Here is a 19491-nt window from a genome sequence, read left to right on the forward strand (position 1 = left end):
AAACTACTGATGCTGGGGCGCCTGGGTGGCACAGTCGGTTAAGCGTCCGACTTCAGCCAGGTCACGATCTCGCGGTCCGTGAGTTCGAGCCCCGCGTCGGGCTCTGGGCTGATGGCTCAGAGCCTGGAGCCTGTTTCCGATTCTGTGTCTCCCTCTCTCTCTGCCCCTCCCCCGTTCATGCTCTGTCTCTCTCTGTCCCAAAAATAAATAAACGTTGAAAAAAAAAAAAAATAGAAACTACTGATGCCTAAATCTGAAATCCAGAGATTCTGATTTAAGTGGTGTGGAGTGCAGCCTTGACTGAGAAATAAAGTTCTAGCCTTGGGTATTAATCAGTGTTTCAGTATATATTTAAATGTAAGATTTCTTTTATTCTACTATGGCCTATTCTTTATAGGCTACGTGCCTTTAGGGAAGGAACTATGGATGATGCCTTTTCTTTTCTTTTCTTTTCTTTTCTTTTCTCTTCTCTTCTCTTCATCCACTTTCTAACTTTCAGGTACCTCTGGGCTCAGAGCACAGGGAGGCTGGAAGGAAAAAGGTACAGGAAAGTCTACTTGGATGGCATGATTGTGAGATAACTTTGCACCATCTGGGTCTGGTAAATGCTTAAGATGAATCTTTTCTCCTAAGAGTTTCCTGGGCACATCCGAGCCTCCACTGCAAGATCCTTCCAACAGCAGTCCTGGACTGGGCTACAAATATATATCCCTCTAGATGCGCTCTCTCGTTTTCTGGAGTTTCCTCACCACAGACTTTGTAGCACACCGCTCCTAGAAGGTTCTCTGGGGGCAGAATTCAAAATGGCCCCAACCAGCTCTCACCCTGTGCGGTGGGATTGGAGCCACACAGGGCAGCAGCTCTCTGCAAAAGAAAGACTTTCATAAATCCTCCCAATATCCACACTTGCAACACTTGTGGCCTCCTCACAGGTTTTAGGGCTGCTTATCCAGGTTTTAATAACGCTCTTTGAAATTTCTACATGGTGGTGTGGACCCTCACTTGGGAATTTTATATGTATAGAATGTTTGGTGCTTCAGTGGTAAGTTCCAATTTAATAATCTATTCTCCTATAACTTAAACTTCTATTTCTCTTCCAAAATAGGATAATTCACAGACCACTGACCTATGTCAAAACACCTTCCAATGTATCAGGGTTTTTCAATCTCAGCACTATTAACATTTTGGGCCAGATAATTCTTTGTTGCAGAGGATGGTCCTGGACATTGTCGAATGTTTAGTTGCATCCCTGGCTTTTTACCCACTAGATGCCAGTGTCATCCCTCCCTTCCCCCATTTCAGTCATGACAATAAGTATGTTTCCAGGCATTACCAAATGTCCCTGGGGCGGTGGGGCACAAAATTATCCCTGGGTAAGAAACACTGCCATAAATTTGTGAGTACAGGTCTCATGGCAAACATGTTTAAAAACAAGCCAAGCATTATAACTATGACCTAGACTAGAATGATAGCTGTGGAAGCAACCTCAGATATCCACCTTATCCAACCTCACTTTATGGATGAGTTCAGAGAGGTGAAATTGGCTAGCTGGTGTTGCAAAGTCCCCATCACAGGTAGGACTGAGAAGAACTTAAGTCTCCTGACCCTGGTACAGTGTTCTTTGTGAAGTTGGGGATAAATAATTATTAAATTTCAACAGTACTGCTAATTTTAAAGTACCTATGCTTAGGATTTTCTGTGCCAAAAATAGAACATAGAAAAACCTTATCTAATTAGTTAGTGAATAGCACTGAATTAAAATTGGACACTATAATTAATCAATGCTAAATTGTAGTCAAATCCATTACCCTTGAGTAGATTATCTGTGTGACCCACAGTCTCCTTCTGGCACCACACGTTGGGGGCCTGCAAGAGCTGATTGCCGGGCTTTGAGAAGGCAAGAAGCTGGGGCCGAGGAAAACCTGTGAGTGGCAGTAAATCATTTTTGTGTTATCTGTAGTTTGTTTTTATCTGTGTCACTGCTCCTCTCCGTTAACCAAGCTAATTGAGAATTGACTATTGCAAACTTTTATTAAAGAAGGCCAGAACTGGAAAAACACATCAGAAAAAAATACAAATCATGCAATTGTCTGTTCTAACTATGGCTAGTTTCAGGACAGAATGATCAAATTTCAGAAACTTTTCTTTTTCCTTTCTACTTTTTAACAGGAGGCGCTTCAAGTTTGTGTGTGTGTGTGTGGGGGGGTTTAATCTCAGAATAAAATATAAGCTTTCCTTAGAATCGACAGTTTTCTTTTCAGCTGTGTCTTGCAAGAAATAGGTTTTAGAAGTAAAATTGAGCAGTTTCTCTAATATTTTATTTCCTGAAGAGTTCATTCCTTTCTGAATTCTGTCTGGGGGCTCAGACCCAAAATGTGGTGTTTTCATTGCCCAGGGACCTCTACCTGAATGCTTGCTGTCTGCATAAACTCAGCTTAACTCTTAATTTACTGGGACACATAGCCCACCTCCTTAAGGGGCCTTTCTGTCCCAGTTCTGTCTGTCTGTCCCAGTCTCTTCATCTGGAAGCATATAAATTATCAGTGAATCTTCACTCTCAATAACAATTTTAAAAATTTAAATAATCACGGGCTTGGGCCACTTAGAATACTAGGCTATTCCTCTCTTTAAAATGTCCCCAGGGCTTGTCCTTTCCCCCATAACCTACTGCCTTAGACCTGGATTCTTCTAAGAGCTTCCTCTGCAAACGGCATATCTCATACCAATCTGTTCCCAAACACAGCTTTTATTTTTTTTATTTTTAAATTTCTTTTAAGTTTATGTATTTATTTTGAGAGAGAGGGAGAGCATGAGCAGGGGAGGGGCAGAGAGAGAGGGAGTGAGAGAGAATCCCAAGCAGGCTCCACGTTGTGAGTGACGAGCCTGTCGGGGAGCTCGAACCCACGAACTGAGATCATGACCTGCACGGAAACAAGAGTCAGGCACTAAACGGACTGATTCACCTAGGTGCCTCCCAAACACAGCTTTTAAAAGGCCACTCCTGCCATTAGATCCCTCTATAGCTCCCTATTACTTACCATATCAAGCCCAGGACTTCATCCGACTCACTGTGTTCCAGCCTCTGCTTCTTTGCCAGGCGGGTCAGCTCATGCCTGTCCCTCTCCCTTCAGTCAATCTTTTTCCTACCTGGAAAAATGATGACCTTGTCTTCCATTTCCCTAAGTCCTATTCAGTCATGGAGCCTCCGCCTGAAACCCATTCCTCTGTGGAACTTTGTCCTGTTCTTGTTGCCCACCTGATGTTTAGTTGGTTCAACCCAGTTGAATTCTTAACTTTTCTTTCATCATTTCATACATGTTACCTGATCGAATCTTATGCTATTATGGCTCTGTTGTGTGTGTCTCCTAGAGTCCTAGGCACCAAAAGATTAATAACTTTCCAGGCACTCACAGCACAGCCCAATAAATGACTGTTGGCTTATTTGGTATTACTGTTCAGAAATGAGAAGTTCTGTTGAGATAGAAACAAGACTCCTCCATAAAAGCCTCCGAGCATTGCTGATAGAGTTACAAGGACAAGTTACTCAAGGACAGAGTTACTCAAATCTTGGAGAGATTAAGTGTTTCTAACAATATTTTAACTTTACCAAGGGCAGGGGGGAATTCACACTTATTTTCAAACCAAACACGTTGAGTCAACTTTTTTTTCTATTTCACAATTCATATTCATATGACATAGATGAATTAATACGATATGTATGATATGTATGTATTAATATGATATGTATGAATTATAGTGATAATACATATCATTAATATGATAGGTGTGAAGGTCTAATTGCCTATTATGATTTTGGGTTATTAATTTTTATTAATCTGAGAAAAATATTTGCTCTGATTCTAAAATGGGTGTTTCTAATGTTATTGGGAAAATAAAATTCTATCAATTTCTTTTTTTTTTTAATGTTTATTTATTTTTGAGAGAGAAAGAGTGAGCAAGGGAGGTGGAGAGAAAGAGGGGGACAGAAGATCCAAAAAGGGCTCTGTGCTGACAGCAGAGAGCCTGATGCGGGGCTTGAACCCACAAACTGTGAGATCATGACCTGAGCTGAAGTCAGACGCTCAGCTGACTGAGCCACCCGAGCACCCCCAAATTCTACCAATTTCTAAGGAGAATCTTATTCTGGAATTTTTACATTTCCTTGCTGTCCCAAGTGTAGTTTCTGAATCTTCTAAGTTACAATAGTACATCTCTTTTTGTTAAGGGAATTTTAGAAATATGAATTATCAAAGATTTTGATTTGTTAATGACTCCACATGGTTTTTAAAGATTGTTTTTGGTGCCAACAGAAACCCATAGACTGCACAAAGCACACTTCTCCAAGACATGAAGAAGTCTAGAATCTCTTAGTCACTCACTCTCTCCTTAGCTTGCAGTATCCAGCTTTGATTAAGTAAAAGGAAGGTCTGCTAACATTATGGGTGATGATGTTCTCACTGTGTTTTCTTAGAGTCTGTACTTGTGTAGTTGGCATCCATTAATTACAGGGCCAAATTAATGGTCAAAGTTGTTTTCATCGCTTGCTATCCAGAGCCCACGCTCTAAACCACTGCCTTATCTAGCTCACACACCAGGCATATGCTCCCTGCTCTATATCACCCAGGGCCAGGTACCAGACAACTAGACCACCCGTGGAGCCCAGACCCGCTGACATTACTCAACCTAGCCCATCCTCCGAGGCTGTTTCCCCTTCCCAGCCTTGCCTTTTCTGCAGAAAACACAACAAAGTCCCTGGCCTGGGCTTTCCCCTTGCTCCTGCTTTTGCCTCCTGACCAAATCATGAGGCCCTGGGTAGCATGGCTGATCCCTCCTCTCGGGAAAGTAATACAGATCTTTCAGTGGCACTAGCAGCCCCATGTCACCACTCCGTTACCTCCATAAATTAAAATCCCAGGAGTGCAAATGAGACAGATGGCAGTACAATTTCCTGGGGGCTTTCTCTCTGTCAAGTGCATCTGCATTCTTTGTCAGTCTGGTATCTCTCCTTGTTCTGTGCTCTTGAAGTCTGATGTCCAAGGCCTAAGGAAGCTATGTGAGTATGCAAAGTACGCGTTGAAACCTATCAGTTGAATCTCAAAGTAGGTTTCTTTCTGAGAGCTGCAGACTTGCAGATAGAAGTGTGTGGAGGTGGGGGGGGGGCGTGGCAGGCGGGAGATGGCAGGCTTTCATAGGTAGAGCAGATAAAAGGACACAGGAACCAATCTCTGGGAATAATTTGGGGCCACCTGGAAATAGTCTTAACCCAAGAACTGCACGAGCTGAAGCCTGGGACCCAATTCATAGCGTGAGAGTATTCATTCACTCACTTACTTCGACGTGAGGATGGGCTGGCTGCCATGTCTGTCATCCCAGTGATCCCCAGAGTTGATCGGCTGTGTGGCTGGCTAGGCATGTGTCTTTCTCCTCCCTCACTTCTCTACCTGTGTCCCTCTTGAAGCTAAGCACTCAAAGAGTCCTTCCTTGATGGAGGAGGATCTTTCTTCAGTCAGGGGTATGCCAGTGGCTGCGCTATCCTGCTGGAACCCCCAAACAGGTTTTCATTTATTTTTTCATCCATCCTCTCGCCCATTCAGCCATCCATCCTCTTAAAACTTTTTTTTTTTAACGTTTATTTATTTTTGCAGAGACAGAGTGTGAGTGGGGCAAGGGCAGAGAGAGACAGGGAGACACAGAATCTGAAGCAGGCTCCAGGCTCTGAGCTGTCAGCACTAGAGCCCTACACTGGGCTGGAAGTCAAGAACTGCGAAAGCATGACCTGAGCCGAAGTCAGACGCTTAACTGACTGAGCCAGCCAGGTGCCCCTAGCCACCCATCCTCTTAACTGCCACATGCCAGGCAGGGCTCTGGTACTGGGGAGACATCAGCAAAGACAGTCCTTGCCCTTTTGGAGTTGATATGCAATGGAAAGAGGGAATGGGCAGGTAAATAGATACTTCAGGTAGTAATGAGTGCTATGAATGAAATATAGTAGGGCAGGACAGGGGTGGGGGGAGGTGGGGGGGGAGGTAAAAGGGGATGGGAAGTGCTCTTTCAGCTGGATGGCTAGGGAGGACCTTTGTGGGCAGGTGACTTTGGGAGGGACAGTGGTGAATAGGTGAGCACTCTAGGAGCCTGGCTTTCCGCTGAAGGAGCAGCGTGCAGCACAGCCCCAGGCGAGTAGCAACAAGAAGGCTGCTGGTAAAGGGTGCAAGCAGGAGACAGCCCCACAAAGTGCACTGTCGTCCTCCCTGACGTGCACACGACGTTGTGTAGGCGGAGCGGGAGCCAGCCCCTCGCTGGCCCGCAGCCCATGGGCACACACTGCCAGAGCGGCCGCCGAGCCACCAGCGTAGGGGGCGAGCGCTGGTTCTGGTCCGCTGTCAGTATGTCTGTAAGTCAGCTCGCGCTTCCATTAAGGCAATACACGCCCAGGGTTAACCCAGGAGAAAAGGCGTGGAACAAATGGCAGCAATCCCCTGCCTTCTTCCTCCCGCCTTGATTCTTCTTCTCCAGGGGCAACCACTTCTAACTCTTAACTATTTCCTCTGGTACCCGCGTGCTTCCAAATCCTGTGTTCACACCATCACTTCATGCTTCAGTCTTTTTCTCTTGACTTTCTTTTGTGCAGATAAGGATTAACGATTTAGCTCTTGTACTCCCCCACCCCCCTCCCTCGTCAAACATCAAACAATAACAAAAAGAAAGAAAAGAAAGAAAGAAAGAAAGAAAGAAAGAAAGAAAGAAAGAAAAAGAAAAGAAACCTTTTGGGAGAAGGGTATAATGCTACTGGAGATGGTGATTAGAAAAGAATCACTTTTGAAAGCAATTAAAATATCCAAAACTTTTTTGCCTCTTTTAAAATAATCATTCTCAACTGAGAGTGATTTGGCAATGTCTGGAGATAATTTTGGTTGTTGTGGCTTTGGTCTGGAAGGGCTGGGGGTGGGGGTTGCCCCTGGCATCTAGTGGGCAGAGGTCAGGGATGCTGTTAAACATCCTACAATGCACAGGAGACCCCCCACAACAAAGAATTATCAGGTTCAAAATATCATTAGTGCTGTGGCTGAGAAACTCCGCTTTGAAGATTTCAAGTTTCTTTGTTAGTTAGAAATGTCAAAAATGATGAGCAAATTGGTTTCATTCTCCATTCATTCATCCATTCCACACATACTTAATTGCATGTCTCATAAGGGCCAGGCACCGTCTCTGCTCTCACAAAACTTAGAGTCTTTTGAAGTAACTTGGCTTGCTTTTTAGTTTCGGTATGTTTAGAGATTCTATGAAGTAGACTAATTTGTTATGGGTGTGAAAACAAATTCCTTAAGGGAAAAACAATCTCTCCAAGTTTTGCTATATTTTGGTCTTATACCTTCACATCCCTAACCCTAGTGAGAGTTTACTGGAAATGGTGACAGCGTGATGTGTGTTTAGTAAGGACAGAAAACCTAGGTTACCTTGACACCAATTTTGAGCCCTAAGACCAGTGTCTTTGTTTCTCTCCATCAAGAATCAGCTGGAATGCTAGTTGGAAATGCAGATTCCTAGGACCTAACTCAGACAAGAGGAATCAGAATCACTAGGATATAGCCAAGAATCAGTATTTAAAAAAAAAAAATTTTTTTTTTAACATTTATTTATTTTTGAGACAGAGAGAGACAGAGCATGAACGGGGGAGGGGCAGAGAGAGAGGGAGACACAGAATTGGAAGCAGGCTCCAGGCTCTGGGCCATCAGCCCAGAGCCTGACACAGGGCTCGAACTCACGGACCGCGAGATCGTGACCTGAGCTGAAGTCGCATGCTCAACCGACTGAGCCACCCAGGCGCCCCAAGAATCAGTATTTTAACAAGCTCCCCCAGTGACTTTTTGTTCACTGGCATCTGTGAACCTTGGCCCAGACTGTGCTGTTGTGAGAATAGGTATGAGCTCCAGGGCTAAAAATGGTGGTGATTAGTGCATGAGTGTCTTTAATTTTAGGAATAAGATGAACTATTAGCATCAAGTTTAGAGCATCAACTCTTTCTTCACATTGCCCTACGTGACTTCCAGTTCACTATTTGTTACCTGTGTGACAGTAAGGAAATGACCTAACCTCTCTGAATCCCAGTTTCCTCATGTGGAAAATGGAGATAGTATGTATTTCATAGGGTGTATGTTGGGATTCATGTGAAATGCTTAGCAGAGTCTGGTTCAGTGTTATAGTTAAAAGAATCCCAAGGATCTCTTGTGATCCTGAGAATAAAATTCTTTTTTTTAAATGTTTATTTATTTTTGAGAGAGAGAGAGAGAGAGAGTAAACACAAGCAGGGGAGAGGCAGAGAGAGGGGGAGACACAGAATCCAAAGCAGGGTCCAGGCTGTGAGCTGTCAGCACAGAGCCCGACGTGGGGCTTAAACTCACGAACCAAGAGATTATGACCTGAGCTGAAGTCGGATGCTTAACTGACTCAGCCACTCAGGTGACCCCTGAGGAGAAAATTCTCCATCTAAACTTTAGCAATCTGTCCAGCAAAAGATGATCTTTACAGTTTCAAACAGCATTATTTTCCCCCTCATTCTTCCTTAGAATGCTGAGATCAGATTACTGGTTGCATTTCCTGGATCCCTTTCTCCCTGGGCTTCATGTAGGTGCATCTCATATACCAAACACGTGTGCACACACATGAATACCATATATACTGCGCACACACACCCCACTGCCTCTCACACACACGTACACATGCTCTCACATACACATGCCTCTCTGCAATTCTTAAGATGGCTTGCTCCTCCAGGGCCTAGCATCTGTTTGGCTTTCTTTGTTCTGGAAAAGCTTCATGTCAGCACTTTCCTTCCTAAGATCTGCACTGAACAGTGTGGCACGTCAGCTTGTAGACCGTCCAGGCTCAGTGATAATGAGTGGGTAGAGCTGCAGGGCTGGAGGGCGGGAGAAGGGGGTGGAGAGGGTAGAGCAAACAGCAGGGTCAGTGGCATTAAGGTGGGCTGGCCGGAGGCGGGAACACGCCCACTTTCCTACCTGTGGCTTGTGGCGCTGGGTCCGGGGAGAATTGGAGCCAGGAGCACTTGCCCGGGGGCAGCCCTGCATGCTGGGCGCTGAGGGGGCACAGAGTAATCAGAGCCAGGCTTGAACGTCCTCTCTGGGTCCTTCCCATCACAATGTTGTGATTAGTCACACTTCCTGCTTGGAAAACGGGCAGATATTAGAAAGGAAAATCTTACGGTGAGGTTTGGATAGGATTTCAAATGATCTTTTCTGCAAATAAGATTGCAGGCGTGAGGAGGAGGAGGAAGGAAAGCGATCCAGAACTTCCCCTTGGGCTAGGATCGTTGACCCTTAGAGGAAGGGATGCCTGGAGCCCCTGGGGCCTTGGGTTCCTAGGTCTTCGTTCAGTGTTGGACTTTGCTGTCCCAGTGACTTTGGCCAGCATCCAGATCTGGTGGGCCATTGAGATGTGGAGCAGGACCTGACATGGCTTTATGTGGATGAAGGCTTTCTTGAGCAGGTTTGATGCTCTCCATCAGTATCTGTGAAGCAGCAACAAGGGACAGCTAGGGAAGCTGCCTAGACCACTGGACAAGTGACTTAATCTTTCTAGCCTCAGTTTCTTCATCTGTAAATTGGGCTAATAATAGGCTTTAGTTGATAGGATTGTTGTATTTCAGGAAAGGATGCTTACAAAGCACTTAAAGTAGGACCTGGCACATATTGAGCCATCCGGAAATGTAAGTTACTGTTCTCGTGAGAAATTCATTGATACTGTAGATCAAAGCCTTTGGGGGTCAGCCTTGCCAAGATATGGTCAAAGTCCATGGCTTCATATTACATTTTGAGGTTTAAAAGAGTGACTTCTTTATATAATCAAAATTTTCTGGAAATACAAATGAATGTTTTGACATTTAGTCCTGAGACATAAGCTCACAAGTTCTGGCCATTGTGTAGTAATGACTGGCATGTTGAAACAAAGCAGGTTTGCATTCAACTTGAAGCCTATGAAGAATCTCCTTTACTTTGAACTTGAACCTTTGCAAGGGAACAAACGAGTGCACTGGAGCAAAAGTTCCTCAACTCTTCTGTCCCTGGTAGAGACGGTTAAGGGGTCCTTTGTCTCTCTTTGGATGTAAGGAAAACGTGGATTTTTGGACAGCCTCTGTAGGGAGACTAGGGTCTGTATATTTTTTTACTATAGGACTTTGGAAAAATAGATTCCATCCTTACGGAGATGGTAAACCAAGACTAATTTAAAAAATGTAATGTTTTGTTCATTCAGAAGTAAAGTGACAACTGCTGGTTAAAATGTATATTTTTTGTTCTTAAAGCAGCAAATTAAAATTGCAAGAAAACAATGGAATGAGCGGCTTGCGAAAGTTATTTGCTTTGATTAAAAGCACCAATAGATGTGTGTTGGCTCTATAACTGCTTCATTTAGCACTTGACATATAATAGATTTTTTTTCACAGCATAATATCTCCATTGAAATATAATTATTTTGCAGATTGCTCAACTGAATACTCTTACAAACATGCTGTTGGGGGACTCGCCCTGGGTGATCATCAGGAGATCATGACAATGTGCACAATTGATGGACATGTGAGGGACGTGGCAGCCAAGCTCGGAGCAGAGAAGGTGATTTGTTGCAGAGCAATTACCCTAATGCATTTTTAAAAGCATAAAATAATCATTTCATTTGCTGAAAAGATATTTTAGATGCTTTGGTAAAGCAGTGACAGAATATTTTGATTGTCAGGTGTGTTTTTTTTTTTTCTTTAAAGTTAGATAATTACATTTACCAGTTAAAGAATTGCCATTTAAAAATAATATTTTGTCTAAATGTTTAAAGATGTCTATTAAAAATGTATACTGCACATGACAGCGGCCTTTTCATGCTGTAATTCTAGTCAGTGGTCTGAAAACAATTAGGATGAAAAAAATGTACATTTATTCAGGGCTAGCTGTAGAGTTAAGATCTGTAGAGTATGGTGCGGGTTGCATTATGATTTTTAAGAAAGTTCTATTCTTTTCCCTCAGATAACACTTCTTAGAAAGACTCTGCAACTATGTGTGTATTTAGTTTCATCAGTAAACTCTCCAGGGGGCAAAACCCCCAGTGGGCACCCCCTGTTTCGTGCATAAAAATGGAGCGAAAATGGGAAAATACTTCAATAAGATAGACAAATGTTACCCATTTTGGCCCGTCATTCAACTGGCATACTCTAGAATGACTGTACTCATTGTAACAACATTGAAATATTTGCTCACCTGTTGGTAAAAAGTCCTCTCCAGAGCACCCTGTGCAGGCCCCTCAGGTCCCTCCCTGAGATCCTCTAGGTGGCCCACCATCCAGCAGCCAAAGGACTCATGACTGTCTGAACAAGGGGCTGCTAGGCCCTGCCCCAGCCAGGCTAGCATCTATTTTGATTGGTGGGTATCTGGGCCATAATACAGCACCACAGTTTATTTTATTATTATTTTTTTTAACCACAAATACAATCTATTGTCACATTGGCTAACATGCAATGTGCACAGTGTGCTCTTGGTTTGGGGGGCGGGGTAGATTTCCCTGGTTCATTGCTTATGTACAATACCCAGTGCTCATCCCAACAAGTGCCCTCCTCAATGCCCATCACCCATTTCCTGCCCCCTACCCCCATCTACCCTCAGTTTGTTCTCTGTATTTAAGAGTCTCTTGTGGTTTGTCTCCCTCCCTCTCTGTTTGTAACTTTTTTTCCCCCTTCCCTTCCCCCATGGTCTTCTGTTAAGTTTCTCCAGATCCATATATGAGTGAAAACAAATGGTATCTGTCCTTCTCTGACTGACTTATTTCATTCAGCAAAATACCTTCCAGTTCCATCCACGTTGCTGCAAATGGCATGATTTCATTCATTCTCATTGCCAAGTAGTATTCCATTGTATATATAAATCACACCTTCTTTATCCATTCATCAGTTGGTGGACATTTAGGCTCTTTCCATAATTTGGCTATTGTTGAAAGTGCTCCCATAAACATTGGGCTACATGTGCCCTTATGAATCAGCACTCCTATACCCTTTGGATAAATTCTCAGTACTGTTATTGCTGGGTCAAAGGGTGGTTCTATTTTTAATATTGGGGGGAACCTCCACCCTGTTTTCCAGAGCGGCCACACCAGTTTGCATTCCCACCAACAGTTCAAGAGGGTCCCCATTTCTCCACATCCTCACCAGCATCTGTTGTTGCCTGGGTTGTTAATATTAGCCACTCTGACAGGTGTGAGGTGGTATCTCAGTGTGGTTTTGATGATGAGTGACATTGAACATCTTTTTATGTGTCCATCTGGATGGAATTCTTTGGAAAAGTGTCTATTCGTGGCTCTGCCCATTTCTTCACTGGACTATTTGTTTTTCAGGCATTGAGTTTGGTAAGTTTTTTTATAGATTTTGGATACCAACCCTTTATCTGATATGCCATTTGCAAATATCTTTTCCTATTCTGCTGGTTGTCTTCTAGTTTTGTTGATTATTTCCTTTGCAGTATAGCATCCCAGTTTAGATTAATCTTTGACTTTTAGCCTAGGAACATTTAGAATATTCAAAAGCAGAGTGTGGAAGTTGGTGTGTAGGACAGGACAGGAAACTGGTAGGAAAGAGTTCCCTGATCCCCTTAATCTAAGTGATTAAAGTATATTCATTCTTTTTTTTTTTAATTTTTTTTAACGTTTATTTATTTTTGAGACAGAGAGAGACAGAGCATGAACAGGGGAGGGGCAGAGAGAGAGGGAGACACAGAACCCGAAGCAGGCTCCAGGCTCTGAGCCATCAGCCCAGAGCCCGACGTGGGGCTCGAACTCATGAACCGCGAGATCGTGACCTGAGTTGAAGTTGGACGCCCAACCGACTGAGTCACCCAGGCGCCCCTATTCATTCTTGAATCTGTCTGAGCTTCTACCAAGAGGGAAGAATTAAGGGCATAGATTTGTGCTGTAGGACTGCTTCACAGGGTGGTTCTGGCTGCCCATGGCAGAACTCTCTCAGGTCAGGAATAATATCCAAGAGAAGGGAGAAGATGAAGTAATGGCACAAAAACCCAGAGCAATGATGGAGTGAAATAATTAGGTCCGTGCTCTATCCTTGACTCTTCAATAGGCAAATCGATGTTTGGGGCAGATTTCCAAGGAAAACCTTGTATCCTGGGATCCAGCACCCATAAAAGAAGTCCTATAGCTCCCAAGGGAGGTTGGCAGTTGATTAAAGAGTACCATGGCTTTCTAAGGGACTCCTGTTTCCAAATGAACATTGAGAGTCCAAAGCCTCCTTTCCCTTGATGGGCCATGTTTTCAAATCTGGTCATTGTATGTAAAAACTCAACAGATTTCAGTGAACTAGGAATAAAACTCCTCAAGTGAACTTCCTCAATTTGATAAAGACTAGCTACAGCTAAATCATAAATAATGGTGAGAAACTTGACATTTTCACACCAAGATCAAGTACAAGGCAAGAATGTTCCCTCCTACCACAGCTTTTCAATATTGTACTGGAGATCCTTGCTAATGCAATAAGATGAAAAAAGAAAATAAAAGGTGTACATATTGAGAAGGAAGTGATGAAATAGTCTTTGTTCGTAGATGACATGGTCATATCTCTAGTTCATTATGTCTAAAGAGTCAAGAAAAAACTCCTGTAACTAACAAGCAACTATAGCAAGATTGCAGTATGCAAGGTTAATAATGTATGAAGGTCAATCACTTCCTATTTACCAGCAATGAACAATGGAATTTGAAATGAGAAAAAAATTTACATTAGGAACCTTCCAAAATTAAATACTTATTTATCAATCTAACAAAATATGTAGAAGATCTATGTGAGGAAAACTAAAAAATTCTTTTTTTTATGCTTATTTTTGAAAGAAAGAGAGAGAGAGTGAGAGAGAGATAAAGGAAGAGGAGAAGAGGGAGAGGGAGACACAGAATCTGAAGCAGGGTCCAGGCACCAAGCTGTCAACACAGAGCCAGATGCAGGGCTTGAACTCCCAAACTGCAAGACCATGACCTGAGCTGAAGTCAGATGCTCAACTAACTGAGCCACCCAGGTGCCCTGAAAACTACAAAATTCTGATGAACAAAATCAAAGAATAACTGAATATATGAAGAAATGTTCCATGTTCATGCATAGGAAGACTCAATTTTGTTAAGATGTTAGTTCCCAACTTAATTAACTCAAACCCAGGCAACATCCAAGCAAGTTATTTTGTAGATATCAACAAACTGATTCTAAAGTTTGTATGAAAAGGCAAATGGCCCGGAATGGCCAACACAATATTGAAGGAGAAGAGCAAAGTTGGAGGAATGACACTACCCAACTTCAAGACTTACTCTAAAGCTATAATAATAAAGAAATGTGGTAGTGGTGAAAGAATACGTAACTAGATCAATGGAAGAAAATTGAAAGCCCAGAAATATACCAGCATAAATAGAGTCAGTAATCTTTGGTAAAGAAGCAAAGGCAATGCAATGGAGTAAAGGTAACCTTTTCTACAAATGGTGCTCCAACACCTGGACACCTGGACACCTGGACATTGACATACAAAAAAAAAAAAATGAATCTGGACACAGACCTTACACATTTTACAAAATTTAACCACAGAGTGGATCACAGATCTAAATGTAACATGCAAAACTATAAAACCCCTAGAAAATAACACAGGAGAAAACCTAGATGGCCTTGGGTACGGTGATGCCTTTTTAGATACAACAGCAAAGGCATGCCCAATGAAAGAAGTAATTGATAAGTTGACTTCATTAAATTAAAAACTTCTGCTCTGTGAAAGACAGTGTCAAGAGAATGAGAAGACAAGCTTCAGACTGGGAAAAACATATTTGCAAAATATGTCTGATAAAGGACTATTATGCAAAACACACGAAGAACTCTTAAAACTTGACAATAGGAAAACAAATAACCAGATTAAAAAATGGGTAGACCCCTCATCAGAGAAGATATGCAGATGGCAGGCAAGCATATGAAGAGATCCTTCACATCATATGTTATCAGGGAAATGCAAATTAAAACAACTACACATCTATTAGAATGGCCAAAATCCAAAACACTGACACCAAATGTTGGTGAAGATGTGAAGCAACATGAATTCTAACTCATTACTGGTAGGAATGCAAAATGCCACTCTGGAATATGGTTTGGTGGTTTGTTACAAAACTAAACATACTCTTCCCATAAACCCAACGATCATACTCCTTGGTATCTAACCAAAGGAATTGAAAACTTATGTCTATACATAAACCTGCACACAGATGTTTATAGAAGCTTTATTCATAATTGCCAAAACTTGGAAGCGATGTCCTTCAGAAGGTGAATCAATCAATAAATTGTGGTACATCCAGACAATGGGATATTATTCAGGGCCAAAAAGAACTGAGCTGTCAAACCATGAAAAGACACAGAAGAAACTTAAATGCATATTAATAATCTGAAAAGGCTACACACTATATTATTCCAACCATATGAAATTCTGGAAGAGACAAAATTATGAAGACAGTAAAAGGACCAGTGGTTGTCAGCGGGGGAGGGTTGTGGTGAGGGATGAACAGGCTGAACATGAGGATTTTTAGGACAGCGAAAATAATCTGTATGATATTACTATGATGGACACGTGTCCTTATACATTTGTCCAAACTTATAGAATATACAACACCAAGAATGAATCATAATGTGAACTATGGACTCTGCGTGATAATGATGGGTCAATACAGGTTCATCATTTGTAACAAATGTACCACTCTGATGAGTGATGTTGATAATGGAGGAGGTTATAGGTGTGGGGCAGGAGGTATACGGAAAACCTCTAAACCTTCTTCTCAACATTGCTGTGTACCTAAGCCTGCTCTAAAAAAAAAAAAAAAAGTCTTAAAAAAATCTTTTTTGGCCAAATGGAATAAGCTAATTAAAAAAACAAACCTAACAGATCTCTCCACCTCCTGTCCTGTTCTCCAATCAACTTGCCAGCCTGCTGCCAGGATCATCTGATGAACTGTAAATCTGATCATGACCCTCCCAGCTTAAAAGCCTTCAGTGACTTCCCATTGCTCAGAGTGGAGGTCTTTAAACATTTCTGAACATGCATCCCCAACTTATGTATTTATGTATACATTATGCACAGGTAGTGTTGTCCTTACACTATGTAGATTACGTTACCCGTCTACACATCACCTGGGGAGCTTGTGAAGATGCAGATTCTGATTCAGTGGATCTGGGGTGGTGCTTGAGCTTCTGCAGTTTTAACAAGCTTCCAGAAGATGCTGTTGTTACCGGTCTGGATAACAAGTATGTAGCAAGGACCTGAAGCTTACGGTCCAAACTCACTAGAATGTCACTAGAAACACCGTCGGCTGGCCCCTGTCTACCTCCTTAGCTATCAGTGACCTAGACATAGCATAAATTTGCAGTTTCTCCAAGCATCCCATGCAATGTTGTTGGTCGTTGCTCATGCGGCTTCCTTTGCCTGGAATGCTCTTCTCTTTCTCTTCCCCTCCTGGCAAACACCAAGAATTGTTAAGAATTGGTATGAGGCCAAACCTCCCCTACAAAGTTTTAAAGAATGACCGACCTTCCCTCCACCAACATTCTTCCCTGCCTCCCCTTGTCCCCACACACATAGACTGAGGTGCCCCAAGCTGACGTGAGTACCCCTTGACCTGTGCCTTCCCTGAATTCCAGCAGAGTGCCCTTGAAAGAATCACTTTATCGCACTGCACTGCTGTTAATATATCTTTCACACTCAATTCCTCTTGGGATCAATACCTGTGGAAGGAAGGGGAGAGGAAGCCCGTGGACAGAGAATGAGGTGGGGGTGTGAGGCAGGCCAGTGACAGTCTGGCTGACCCCGTGGGCAGCTCTGGAGCCAGAATGGCCCTTCAGAGTCCTCCTTTGTTGGGGCAAGATGGCTTGTAAATCCCCACACGATGAGTCGTTGGACGTGAGCGTGACTTTGGGGTGGGGGGCGGGGCTCTCTCTCCAGCTGAGCAGGCTCTAGCAAGCTGACTGCTATCTGCTTACGGCGCTCCTAACGTTTGGGGCCACAGTCCTGCCTGGAAGGAGAATCTGGACAGTGCATCACAGTGCCCTCCAAAATTTTCTCCTCTTTTTCCAGGATCCCAGCTCTCTGAGAGCAAGGGAGTGGCTAATTAGTCACTGTGTCCTGAGGGCCAGGCAGAGTGTTGGCACACAACGGCGCTCAATAAATAGCGTCCACAAATGACAACCAGTGACCAAGGTGGTTGTCCCAAAGTGGGCTGTACAAGACAGTCATTTGGAGCATAGGAAGAAAATATGAGCGAGTTCTACCTATGTATTAAAATTTTTTGTTGTTTATTTATTTTTGAGAGAGAGAGAGAGACAGAGTGTGAGCGGAGGAGGGGCAGAGAGAGAGGGAGACAGAGAATCCCAAGCAGGCTCCAAGCTCTGAGCTGTCAGCACAGAGCCCGACGCAGGGATCGAACCCACGGACGGCGAGGGCATGACCTGAGTCGAAGTCAGACGCTCAACCAACAGAGCCACCCAGGGGCCCCACTACCTATGTATTTCAAACCTCCTCTTTCAATTTCTATTTTTGTGTGGTATAGCATGTACATCATATGTTAGTAAGGGGTTACATATATATGTTTTATAAGTGAACATTAAATGGGGAGTATGCTCAAACACTTTTTGGTAGTGGTACATGATCAATAACTCTAAGAAAACCAGTGGTGTGGAGCAGTTGTTGGCATTTTGGAGAAAAGTTTGACTAGAACACAGCAGGTCCCGTTTGTTTATGCATGATCTATGGCTCCCTTTGTGCTCCGAAGCAGACTGTATGGCCCCCGGAGCCTAGAGACTTATTATCCAGTCCTTCACAGGCAGTTTGCCGCTCCCCGGTGTGGTGGGTGCAGCTGTTAGCAGGATGACTGCAGACCTCATCCTTCAAGGTCTGCTAAATCCAGTGTCCAGCAATAACAACGAAATCTGAAATTATTGTAGGGCTGTACCTCGTTGTTAGCAGCAGCTTGCCTCTCAGATGCTGTGAGCGGGACTGCTGTTTGTTTCCCAGGATCCACCGTCCCCTTCTTAGTAATAGCTAGCCACCTGGATGCCTAGATGCAGTCTGCACCTTCCAGCCATCTTGCGGTTACCAGGGCTCTAAGCCTGGCCAGGGGCATGCAGGGGAGTGTTGTGCGCAGCTTCCAGGAGGTGTCCTTAGAGGGCTGGTTATGTTCTTTTTCCATTCCTCCCTTTACTGGCTGGAATGTGGATAAGATGGCTGGAGTTTGAGCAGCCATATTGTGCTATGAGGTGAAACATGTTGAGGGTATTACAGCGGTGTAATAGGAGAAGACGGCTGCCCTGCCTATGCCGTGAAACCGACAAACCAGTTCTGGAGTCCCACTTCCATATTCTTTTTACATACAAGAGAAATAAGCTTCCATCTTGTGTAAGCCATTGTTAGATGTGAGTCAGAAAGGGCTTCTTTTTACTCACAATTGGACATAGTTCTAACTGATGCAAATAGATCTGTAGTAGGATAATTCTGAAAAAGTTTCTCATTTTGGATTATGTGCCATATCTTCCGGGAAGTGCTTTGCCCAATAAACAAACTGAGTTATTTTTTTTAAATTTTTTTTCTTAATGTTTTTATTTATTTTTGAGACAGAGAGAGACAGAGCATGAGCCGGGAAGGAGCAGAGAGAGAGGGAGACACAGAATCGGAAGCAGACTCCAGGCTCTGAGCCATCAGCACAGAGCCCGATGCGGGGCTCCAACCCACAGACCGTGAGATCATGACCTGAGCCGAAGTCGGATGCTCAACCGACCGAGCCACCCAGGCGCCCCCAAACTGAGTTATTTTAACCAAAGAACTAAAGTTCACAACTGTGTCAACATCACTGTAGCAGCTAAGCATTGATGACACCATGGGGCGGGGGAGGGGAGTGATCAGGAAGGGCGTACCTGAACTTGGACGGCTGCGTGAGAACTGTGCAGGGATCCAAATAAGTCACATTTGAAAATTTGGGTGTTTATTCCTTAAAGGAGAAATTTCCTTTATAGTTATATTTGTGTATCGCTTCTCGGCCTTTTGGCTAAGATCAAGTGTATAATTATATTTGTGTATATACATTTTTTATCTTAGAGGCTTGACTTGTATAGACAAACCTTGAATCTTTTTTTTTTAACTTTTGAAACTTTTTCTAAGGAAATACTCCAATTGCTTTAGCTAAGTGATAAATGTTTTCCGGGCACCATTTAGCTTTGTAATGTAGCACCCGAGAACAATCACTTAGATTTTAATAAAGAATTAATTGAGTACGTCTTTTGGACTAGAGTAATTTATTTAGAGTTAGAATTTTTGAAGAAAGTAATTTTTATTTGTGCTCACAACAAGGTAATTAGTGACAGTCATTTTACTTAAAAGAGTGTTTTGGAAGAGGCTTTTTTTTTTTTTTTTCCATAAAAGGTATCATTTATTATGGTGGAGC

General features: G+C 43.1%; 1 pseudogene; it reads left to right on the forward strand.

Annotated features, from left to right (window-relative positions):
- Positions 1-19075: 19075 nt before the first annotated feature.
- LOC124516653 (uncharacterized) lies at positions 19076-19218 on the forward strand (annotated as a pseudogene).
- Positions 19219-19491: the final 273 nt, after the last annotated feature.

Source organism: Lynx rufus, unplaced genomic scaffold, assembly GCF_022079265.1.
Source record: "Lynx rufus isolate CCGP_SWC_20201006 ecotype Redwood Valley unplaced genomic scaffold, mLynRuf1.p SCAF_2, whole genome shotgun sequence".
NCBI classification, from domain to species: domain Eukaryota; kingdom Metazoa; phylum Chordata; class Mammalia; order Carnivora; family Felidae; genus Lynx; species Lynx rufus.